This window comes from Crocuta crocuta, unplaced genomic scaffold, assembly GCF_008692635.1.
Source record: "Crocuta crocuta isolate KB4526 unplaced genomic scaffold, BGI_CrCroc_1.0 scaffold1, whole genome shotgun sequence".
Taxonomy (NCBI): Eukaryota; Metazoa; Chordata; class Mammalia; order Carnivora; family Hyaenidae; genus Crocuta; species Crocuta crocuta.
In genome coordinates, this window is record NW_027527930.1 from 2815382 (window position 1) to 2827712 (window position 12331).

The window sequence follows — 12331 nt, forward strand, 5'->3', positions numbered from 1 at the left end:
AGGTCAACCTTATTATGAGTCAAATTAGTGTATCAGTATTAAGTACACATAATTTTATTAACTTTAAAGTGATTACCTCAAATCTCAGAAAAGACAATATTGTATATTGTTGTTGCACAGCTCTTATTATGATACTGATTATCACGCAGGCACCCAGTCATTCAACTGCAGCCAAACCTTGACTTCTGACCTACACAAGGTTCTTGGAGGAAAAAGTGAATGAAGAAAGTTTGTCCAAAAGAAATGGCTAAGTGGAAGTGTACTTGCTCTGTTAACCAGATATCAATAGATCAAAGTCACTATTTTCTGTTTGTATTATATTTCTTTCCAATAAAACCCTATTCCCTCAAGGCAAGAACTAGGTCTCTCTTGTTCCTGTTGAATCCACAATGCTTTCTGTGGAGTGGATGTCCAAGAAATATCTGTTGAATAAATACATAAGTCAAAGTTGTAATTTCAAATCTAGTAATGTTGACATTAAAAGTTATATTAAATATATCTATAAAAATATGTTAAAAATCCAATGTACAAATAAAATATATTATAAACAATATTGTCACATAGTGCTATAAAGTTTACAAAGTAAATGAATATTCTAATTAATTCTAATAGCAAGATTGATCTCATTTTATAGATATGAAAATGGCATTTGCAAATAAGTTTACCAAGGCCACACAGAAATAAAATGACTGAGCTAGGAGTTAAAGCTAAACCTCTCAATTTCAAGTTTAGTGCTCTTTTTACCATTCTAGAATTGCCTTTAGAAACTTTTTTCCATTTTTTTCTCAAATACACTAGTGATTTCTCACAGCTAGTGATTTCTCACATTTCTTCAGAATTACTGGATTTGCCATTTGTTCTGGTATGTGGCTTAATACAGATGAATATGTAAAAATGGTAAATAAATCAGTATAAAATTAATAAAAGTATGCTTAATGAAAATTATCTATATTTCTTCCATTGCATGGTCATGGCAATTAAAAAAGTATTTACAAAGTAGACTATTAGGTGATTGAATATGTGCTTTTTAAAATTTGGGAGATTCTAAATTAAAAGGGTCATGAGGGAGTACAAGGAGGGTACAGCAAGGTAGACATAGTTCACAAATTTCCCCTAACACAGGCGCTTTGAGTTTAAGTGTTAAATAAATGTCTTAACTCAATGGAGGAAAGATTATTTATATTCTCTTATTACACTCTCCCAGACATTCATATCATTGAGTCTATTAAATTTTGGAATATGGAAACAAACTGCAAAAATAAAGTTGTTCAAATTCCAAGAATTGGGGAACATCTGACAATATACAAATTATTCTATTAACTGCAAATAAGAAATCAAACCATGTTTTTTTAAAATGAGTGGTATACATATAAGCAGCAGTGTTAATTTATGAATTTTGTTAATGATCGTATTTTATCATTACCTCTTCCAAGTAAAAGATAAGATAGAGCTCTCAACATTCCTGAGTCAGAAAATCCAAAGGGCAAATATTTCAAGATTAAATTGAAATAATCGTACATACACTTTTTTTTCCTAGCTCCCACTCCCTACTACAACCAATAGGCGAAAAGTAGGAGGTACAAATGGAAGGCATGTCTGCCTTATTAGGTGGAAGAGCCATTCAATTAATTCTCTTGACATCTGCAGGTATCAAGTCTTAGAGGCACTGGTGAGTCAAGAAGAAGCAAGTCCTGACCAAGATCCAAAGGAAACACCCCTCTCAAGGTAATTGTGTGAATAAATGACAATGCTTCTAGGGCACTCTTACTCCAGAATCTACTTTTCTCTACTAACATGTGGTTTCTTAATCAAGAAGAGCCTGGGGGAGCTAATACATTAAATTTTGGACAAGCCAGGCTAAAGGTGCAATGCTACAACCAATTGGAGATGTCCATGAAAGGTGGATATATGAATCTTGATCAATAAACTTAGAAGTCGGCATATAGATAGATGCTGTTTCCAAATAAAGGCAGGAGTCGTACAGGGACATTGCTATAGAGTGAGAGAAAAATAGGACTGATGTCAGAACCATAATTGAGCAAGTAGAGAAGAAAGAAAACGCATGAACAAATCTAAAAGAAACAAACAAAAAAACCTTCAGATACGTAGGAAGGATAAATTGGTTCCGCAAAAAACAAGAGAAAAGGGAAGGACTTGTCAAACACTGAAGAGATTTCCATTCTGTAAGACAAGAATTAGATTGACAATAAACACATCATTAGCTAACTTGACTGAAGTTGTTCCAGTAGATAGGTGGGAATAAAAAGCCTTTTGCCTTGAATTATGTAACAGAATATGTAAGGACCTTTAAAGAAGATGAGTCTTTCTTTCTCCTCTCTCTCTCTCTCTCTCTGTCTCTCTCTCTCTCACACATACACACACACACACACACACACACACACACACACACAAAATGTGAGTGACACTAAAAGAGATGTGACTGAAGATCAAGGAGAAGTGGGGTTCCAATGGGCCTTGTGAGCCACTTGAAGAATTTGGGGGAAAGGCTTTAAGATAAAAGGCAATGGAAAACCAGTAGAATGTTTTAATGAGGGAACCAGAATAATCATAATTGTATTTTATAAAATTCAGAGTGACTGTAGTCAGTTAAAAGCAAGGCTGCAGGTCAGTTAGGAAACTATTTTGGTAATCATGAAAATGAAAACTCTAACAAGTCAAGGATATTGAAACAATCTCCCCTATCTCTCCATATCCTAGAACAGTGCCTGCTACTTAATAGGTAATATTAAGGAGTGGCTCAAGTGAGATATGATGCTACCTTGACTAGGATGCTGTTGGTGAAGATAAAGAGAAGCAACCTGTTTCAAAACTGTCCAGAAAGTAAAACATAGAGAGGATTTAGTGATGGACGGAGACAGGAGAATGAGAGGAAAAGTCATGCCTGACTCAGGGTTCTGGCTTACACTAACTACTGGGAGAATACTGTGTCATTCACTGAAATGGGGACACATGGAAGAGACTGTTTTATGAGGGAAGATGTTGATGGAGACTGATTCAATTCAGAGTCAGATTGAAACACCAAGTGGTTTCAGAGTTTTCTGATGATGAAAACTTCTAAAGTTTCATCTGATGATGAACACCTTCTAAAAGGTGACCTGTTGGCACTTAGAGCCACTAAAGCTGAAGGTTCCCCCATCACATCATCATAAGCCATGTGCTATCAGAGAGCAGCTCATTTATACTGAGCTTCCCTAAGGTAATTCCTAAGTTAGATACAGGCTGCCTTTAATTTCCATTTTCCTTTGACAACATTCTGGAATTGGAAGTCTTTTTTCCTATATACTCATCCTAATAATCTGGCATCATGGAAGCATCATACATTTTCCACCCATAAAACCATATTATATTAGGAGAAACAGCATGAGGTTCTTAAAAATTAGACTAATACAGGTCAGAAATAGATTTGATACATTCAATAACTTTAACTGTCATGGGTATGCCATCTAAAAATGAATTATCAATAGGTGAAGTGTGTGATAAAAATTTACAGAACATTTTCAGGTAAAGGATCCTGTAGACTATAAAATAAAATTAGAGGGAAGAGGAGAGCAAAAGTCAAATAGCATCAGAGAATCACAGGATTTCATGGGAACAGTCCTCGCAATATAGTACATAGTGCACCATGTCATACATCATGCATATAGTATCTGAGTTCAATAAAGTTGGCCACTCAATTTAAGAGCAAGCCATGTACCTTTCTGGAACTCTCTTTAAGTCACAACTGCTATGATTTTCCTAAAAGAAGGTGATGGAAGTTGGGAGAGGAGAGAAAGTACTGGGGTGGGGGGTGGGAGGCTAGTAAATACATATGCAGTAAGTGGATAATGGATAGGTGAGGGATTTCTTAATATAATTCCTGATAGAAGATGAAGGTCTCCTTTTAGATGAGAATTTAAAGGAAAATAATAACCTTATTAGTAAACCAAATGGAAAAACCTAATTTTTAGTGGTTTCAAATAATGATAAGTGTTTTCAAAAAATATATAGATATCTTTTCATTTCACATCCACATCTGAAGCTTAATTTTAGGGAAAAAATTTCTTAGCTCAAACTTGCTACTAAAATTTTAATTTTATATCACTGGGCAGTTTGGCAAAACCTATTATTTCATTGTCAAGCACATAACAAATCTTTTCTCTTGTTTCTTTACTTATAGGGGTTAAAAGGACAAAATGAAGGGTTTAATCCTGACTGGGCTCATCCTCGTCTTTGCCATTTGTTTCCAGGTAAGATTCAATACATTTGAAATAAGAGTGACTTAAAATTGAGAGCTACATTAACAATGAGTTAGGGTTCAGAGTGAGATTATGGCACAGTATTTCGAAAATCAAGACACAGTTACATGAGATGGAAAGAAACAGAAACAATTACCTCTGCTTCTAGTAATCATAAAAATATGTTTATTCAAAATCACCTGGAAATTGAGAAGAAACAAAGCAAAGGGAGATGTGAAAGGGAAATAAAGAGAGAAAAGGAGGGAGAGAAGCAGAAGAGAATGACTATTAGTTGAGGAGGATAAAAGAAAATCGCCAAATAAATTTGGAGGACCTGAACTAATCTTCCAATGAAATTACCAAGACTCCCACTTCTCCTTCCCATCCATGCTCACCCACTACCTTCATTATAAGGAGATTCCCCTGTGAAGATGAAAAATGAGGGCAAGTTTACCCATCTATCTGGCTTGTTTTTCACTCAACTTCTGGGCCTACTATTATGGTCTCATGATCGAACACTGCAATATGTTCTTCCACGTAAGACATAAACACCATGAAAAAGAAGATAGTCTCTTCTATTGGCATCTAAAATAAACAATTGTTATACATCTTTGACTCATCTGAAACATGGCTTGTGCGAATAGGTTTTTATGTACTTTTCTGAGTGAGCCTTGGTCTTTTGAATTTTGTGGCTTTTTGCTTTTCCCTTTTATAGCTCTGGCAGAGTTCTTTGTTTTTCTAAATACCTTCTTCTGCTCTTCTGATTTAAGTATATACTATTTACTAGTTCCTTAGCTCTCTCTTTGATCAGAGCATAGTATCCACTATTTTTAGAACCACAGGTGGTCTTCAAGTGTCTGTTCCATGCTATTTAACCCGCCATGCTTCATTCAAGGATCCTTTCTTTCCTTTTCTATGATTACTATTATTTCCTTGTCATATTCTTCCGAGAATGTTTAATGCCTCAGACACAGCTTTTACAAGCAAGAGAAACTCAGTGTTTTCACTGCAGTTTTTTAATATCTAACTTTCTGAATTCAACATCAAATTCGTCTCTTTTATATAATTTCTAAACTAAGGTTTAGATGTAATACTTTCATTGAGATTCATGTAACATGATTACATGATAACTATGTGATTCTTTTCTTAATTCCTTTTTTTAAAATGTTTTTATTTATTTCTAGGAGAGAGAGAGAGAGACAGCGTGAGCAGGGGAGGGTCAGAGAGAGAGGGAGCCACAGACTCTGAAACAGGCTCCAGGCTCTGAGCTGGCAGTCAGCACAGAGCCCGACGCGGGGCTCGAACCCACGAACCGCGAGATCATGACCCAAGCGAAAGTTGGACGCTTAACTGACTAAGCCACCCAGGCGCCCCTATTTTCCTAAAGGAGATGACACTGATTTCATCCTGCAGTTTTTATGCAAAAGACAAGTTTTCATAGATTAATGGGGTGTTTTATAAAACCAATGAATTGGATTCCCCAAATTAAATTTCTGTATTTTGTTGGATTTTCTTAGAAAATACTCTAAGCATTGAAAGTAACATCCAGTACTTTCTCTTATCATCCACATATTGTGTTCTTTTAATTTACAGTGCAGTTTATTCTAAATTTATATTACACATGAAAACCAAAGCACCTTCCAAATTAAAGTGCAAAAGAGCTTCTATAACTACAGTGAATATAAAACAATAATTGATTGAATGCTTCACTTGGTAATATCTTCTATTCTCTCCTGCTGCAGTTCAGTGAGAGTCAGCAATCACAGCGCCTGGCAACAGGGAAAACAATTAACCGTCGGCCAGTGCAAAGTTCCCCCACCAGGACATCACAAAAAAGACCTCCATCCACCCAAGTCATTAGGAGACCTCAAACCCGTTCTCACACCTCTGGCTCACCTGCACTGCCTAACAAAGCATCTAGCCAATTGTCTTTAAATTCTAGGATATCAGGTAAAAAGAAAAAACCTATTCTGCCATCAGAAAGGCAAAGTCGACAAGTCAGGTCTAAGAAAAATACATTAGCCTCTGCCAAGAAAGGGCTCCCCCTTTCATCTGGTTTAACAGGTCGAAATACTCCACACAGGACAAGTAAAACTCTAAAACAGCCTAAAAAAAGTCCGAAGGCAACAGCCAAGAAACAGTCAAAACAGACTCCAGTAGTACCAAAACCATCTTTAGCTGTAAAGAAAAGTCAAAATGCATCTAAAAAACCCCTGTCCACCTCTGCCAAGAAGCAGTTGAATTTGCCCAAAGTAGCTCAGGCAGCAACAAAAAGAACTTCAGCTTCAAAGAAAACTCCACAAAAACCCAGGAGAATCCAGTCTACACCTGCTAAGAAACAGTTAAAACGGCGCACCACTAAATCAGCTCCAAAAACATATCTAACCGAGAAGAAATCTCAAAATATTTATAAACCAAACGTGTCTGCATCCAAAACACAATCTAGGTCCATAGCAATAAAAGATTCCCCCCAAACTTCTTCAGCTCCGAAGAAAAGACCAACTAAACTATTTAAGACTCTGTCATCATCTGTTAAGAAAAAACAGAATCGGGCAAAAGCAAGTAAAGCAGTCACCAAAAAAAGCTTAGCCAAAAAGAAGATTCTAAAGAAACAAAAAACCAAATCATTAACTCCAGTCAAAAAAGGGCCAGCTAAGGCAACGGTAACAAGAGCAGTTTTAAAAGCCAAAAAGAAAAATCTAACTACATCTAAAAAGACAGCGTCTATATCTGCCAAGGAAAAGCTCAGTCAGCCAAGAAAAGTTGCAACAAAACAGAAAACATCTATAGTCAAAAATAAAGTGTCAAAGAAATCCAAAAACTTTACTGCACCTGCCAAGAAACAAGTAAATCAACCTAAAGCACTTAAATCAGTACGAAAATCACCACCAGCCTCAAAGAAAAGACCAAAAAAAAGGAAAAGCTCCTTGTCTAAAACTGCCAGGAAGCAGTCAAGTCAAACAAAAGAAGGCAAATCTCCAGCTCTCAAAAAACCTCTAGCCAAAAAGAAAAACCTAAAAAAATCTAAACCAGCTGCCAGAAATCTTCTCAATGGGTCTAAATCTGCTCGAGCAGGACCAAAAAGATCTCTGGCCAAGAAGAAAATTCAAAAGAAATCAAGACAGAAACAGCCCACAGCAGGTAAAAAGACTGCAAAAACAGTTCCTGCAAAGAGTAAATCTATAAAACCATCTAAAAAAAGGCAGCCCACATCTCTAACAGCACAAAAAAGGCCAAGCAAATCCAAAAAGAGACCATTTAAACCTCGTAAGAAAGATGTAAATCAGCTTAAATCCCTTCAAGGAAAAAAAAGACCACCTTCCTCAACAGGCAAAGCTATAAAGCAACCAAAAAAAGGAAAACCTATACTTTCCCAAAAAAGGCTGAAATTACCTAAACCCAAAGGATCTAAAACTGTTCAAACGCCACGGAAAAAGCGTCCACATAGCAAAGTCACAAAACCGTTTCCAAAACCTGCTCCACCTAAATTTCATCAACCTAAACTTCCCTGTCTACAGCCAAATCGACCACATAAGTGTCTACTGAAGGTTCATCCATTCTGTCTACACCCACCAAGACCAAGGCCCAGTGGGCAACATCCCCATACACACCAGCAGCACAGTCACCATCCTCATTTGCCTCATAAGCCACGCCCTCTTAAACCAAAGCCTCCAACAAAGCCAACAGGGACAGAAGCCATCACAACTGTCGGCCCGACCAATGCAATCACTGCAGCACCTGGCACTATTAGTAATTTGGCCGCTATCGCTAGTACCATATCTGATAGCACAACATCTATATCAGTCGCCCCAACGCGTACATCTGCCACTGCAACTAAGGGATCAAATGCAACCACCAGAACCCCTGAAACTCTATCCCCAGTGGCTGCCACCACAGTCCAAGTGACATCAACCACAAACTCATCAAACGGTGCTGCCTCCACCACAACATCTGTGGTCACCTCCGTGACACCTTCAGTGGAATCCACACCCCAAGAGTCTGCTGCTTCCAGTGCTGCCACCTCCATGAACCCAGGGGCTGACTCCACAACGCTCCTAACCTCTGCTTCCACCACCGCACCTGATTTCACCACAAAGGGCTCAGAAGCTGAAGCTAGCACAGTAGATGACACCACTCTCCCAGCTATTGATGATTCCACCTCTCAAGCTGCCTCTACAGCTTCAGCAAACACAGCCCTTGCTACTGTTGCCACCACGACTGGAGCCACAACCCCCACAAATGGAGTCACAAGTGTGACAGCCACCACAACCCTGGGAACTGGTGCCGCTAGCACTGGTGCTACCTCATTATCAGCCAGTGCTACCACAACTCTTCCTTCTGCTACCACAGAAACACCCAGAACTTCGACCACTGCTTCTAGTTCTGTCACAACCACAGCTACACGCGGTACCACAACCACAGCTGCACTAAGTTCTACAACCACCAGTGTACCTGGTACTGCCACCACAGCTGCATCGAGCTCTGCCATCACACCAGTGGATGAGACTACCACGGAAACAGCCGATGACACAACCACTGAAGCTACTTCCCCACTGACTGAGGGTGCCACGGAAACAGCCGATGACACAACCACTGAAGCTACTTCCCCACTGACTGAGGGTGCCACGGAAACAGCCGATGACACAACCACTGTAGCTACCACCACAGCTTCACTTAATGGGGTAACAGCTGGTACAACAGATTCCTCCACAACCTCAGAAACAGACTCGTCACTCACTGCTACTACAACTGCTGGATCCTCAAACCCAACATCCGTGGGGACATTCACCACCACCGCAGCAGCAGCTTCTTCAACCCCAGGGCTAGAGACGACCACCAGTGGTACAGTCACAACCTCAGCCACCAATGATACAGCTGCTGCTGCAGGCACAACGGTAGCAGGTGCTGCCACTTCAACACCTGTGACTTCAGCCTCCACTGCTGAACCAGTCGCGCTGACCAGTCCGAGTCAAACCACCACCCAGGCTTCTGGAACTACAACCCCAGGGGAAGAGGCTACCACTGAACCGACAGATGTCACAACTACTGAAGCTGCCACAACTGTACCTGCTGATGCCACGACCCCCACAGCTAACCCTACAATCTCAGCAGTAGATTCCACATCTCCAGCCGCGAGGACAACTGATTCGGCTACAACTACAATACGTGGAGGAGTTACCAGCACAACCACAGCAGTCTCCACAACTCCAGGGGTTGATGCCACCACAAGTATCACTTCCATCTCTGGTACCACACCTTCCATCACTGGTACCACATCTCCTTCTGGTGCCACCGCAGTGGTACCGAGCGCTGCTTCTACTACTGAATCTGGTGCACTGACCAACAGTGAAACCACCGTCCAGACCCCTGATGCTACAACCCCTGGGGACGAGACCACCTCTGAGTCGGCAAATAATACAACCACCCAAACTGCCACCACTTCAGCGGAAGGTGCCACAACCCCTTCAGCTGACTCCACAACCTTAGAAGAAGGCACTATATCTTTTGCCACTACTACAACGGCTGCATCATCTACAACCACAATTCCTGTAACAGCTACCACTGCAACAGCTGCAGCCTCCATGAGCATTGCAACTACACCATCAGCCTCAGATGCTACCACCATTGCCAGTACAAGCCTACCAGCCACCACCCTCCCTGCTGAACCTGGTTCTTCAGCCAGTGAAGCCACAACTCTAGTGGATGAGGACACTACAGAAACTTTAGGTACCACTGCCATCACAACTCCATCAGGTGTCACTTCCACCACTGTATCTGAAGATTTAACCACCGAATTGGACTCTGCCACCACGGAAACTGAAACGACTGTCTCCACTGATGAGGTCACTGCTACCACAGCAGAAGATACTACTCTCCCTGCAACCAGTACTGACACTGCCACGACTTTTTCTGCAGAACCCACAGAAACCCCTGAGGTTTCCACACTTGCAGCAGATGCTACCACGCTACCTCCAGAAGGGACCTCTACAGCTCCAGTCACCACAACAGTAGCAGAAACTACCACACCTGAAGCTAATGCCATTAATACTACCCCAGTGACAACCACCAGCCTCGCAACTACAGTCCCCACACATACAGGCTCAGCTGGAACCACCTCTGTTGTTGACAGCAGCACACAGTCATCATCTGCTACTGTGACCACAAGCAGTATACCTACAGCCAGCGTTAACACCACTTCCCCATAGTAAGGGCAATGCAGTGGTGCATCTCGAGCATCTTGTTAACAGGTAAATCACTACTTGCAAAGAATTAAAAGAAGAAATTCAATACTGCTCTATATTTCTCTAAACACCTTACTTTATTAGCCAGTTACTCTTGATATGCATAAATTTTTATTTTTTGCAATTCTATGAGAGAGCAGATAGTCTCCCATTTTGCATATAGGATATACAGGCATGGAATTTGCTCAAATTCAGAACACATGGTGGAAAAACCAGGACTAAAATCCAAGTGTCTTAACACTTAAGTCAACAGTCAAAAATTTTACAATTCTAGAGCAGTGAGCTCAGAAGACAGTTTATAGACAGTTGAACCATAGTCACTTGGTTTCTTTTTCAAAATAAAGATTACTGAGTTCCACTATTCTAGAAACTATACATTTTTTAAAGAAAATTCTTGGGAGGTGAGGAGTCTGATGAGGTTGCAAGTGTAAAACACCCAGACAGAATTTCAGAAAGGGAAACTGGCAAGGTTACAAGCTCAAACACAAGAATGAATATCACAATCAATTTTCTGTAAATAGTTGAACTTGACTATAGCAAAAGTGCCACCTCAGTTATGCTTAGATGGAAATGGGGGAATACTGCTACTATTAAAAAGGAAAATCCATGGAGAAAAAAACAAAATTAGAAAAATTTATAAAATAAACTTTTATCAAAATACAATACAGTAAGAGTGCCTGAGTAGCTCAATCAGTCAAGCATCTGACTCTTGATTCTGCTCAGGTCATAATTTCCAGTCATGAGATCAAGCCCTCCCTACATGAAACCTGCTTGGGATTCTTTCTCTACCTCTCTCTCTGTCCCTCCCGGGCTCTCTCTCTCAAAATAAATACATAAACATTAAAAAAAAAAAAACAATACAGTGAACCATGTGATTAGAACCATGATCTCAAACTCTAAAATACAAGGAGCAGATCTAAGACTATTTCAGAGAAAAGACTGCTGGAACACAAAATATCAATTTTTTGTACAAGAAGTTTTTATTTTTTATTTTTGGGTTTTTTTGGTATGTGTTTTTTTTTAACTTTTTAAAAAGTTGGATAAAATTATTCTAGGTTGTAAAAATGATGAACTAGACCTTGAGTGTAACAAGTAGCTATGCTTTAAACATAGGACATGTAACTAGGTATGTTTTACTTTACAACAGAATCATGAGCTGTTATGAAAATAAGAGAGTGGTACTGGGGCAAGGGAGGGTATATAGACAGGAATTTATTTCATATAATGGAAAATAGCAATTTTAAACTGACTAGGTGATGTTTATTGGACTGTAGAAACTAATTTTATATTTCTCAACATTTTTTCTAGGTCATAATTTTCTTAAATATTGAACTTCTCACCTTAACCTCTGCCAATATTGCCTCAAGAAATTGACTGCAATCGCACTTCAGAAATGAGACAATCTAGATATTCTTTCATTCTCTCACTTCTTATGTATGTTCCATTTTACTTCTTTAGCTTTTGTTCAATAAATCATTTTGAGAATCCTTTGTTCCCTGTACATATTTGTATCACTCATACATGTTTGGAAATGAATGAAAAGATTAATATGCCTGTCCCTCTAAAAGAGATTCCAACTATGAGCAATAATTAAATATAAGATTGACCTGGGTGCCTAGGTGGCTCACTCGGTTAAGTGGCTGACTTGGGCTCAGGTCATGATCTCAAAGTTCAAGAGTTCCAGCCCCACAACAGGCTCTGCGCTGACAGCTCAGAGCCTAGAGCCTGCTTTGGATTCTGTGTCTCCCTCCCTCTCCGCCCCTCCCCTGATCGTGCTCTTTCTCTCTCTCTAAAGAAAAAAAAAATACAAGGTTGACCAAGACTTTAATATTCTCCTGAGCATGACTAAGTTTT

The 12331-nt window shown here is 39.6% G+C and overlaps 1 long non-coding RNA gene across 1 annotated transcript in view; it reads right to left on the bottom strand.

The window, feature by feature from the left end:
- Positions 1-262: 262 nt before the first annotated feature.
- LOC144220736 (uncharacterized) overlaps positions 263-12331 on the bottom strand; it is a 40333-nt gene continuing 28264 nt past the window's right edge. Inside the window, exon 3 of the long non-coding RNA XR_013331842.1 lies at positions 263-422. This is a non-coding gene — a long non-coding RNA (uncharacterized LOC144220736). The remainder of the gene's footprint in view (positions 423-12331) is intronic.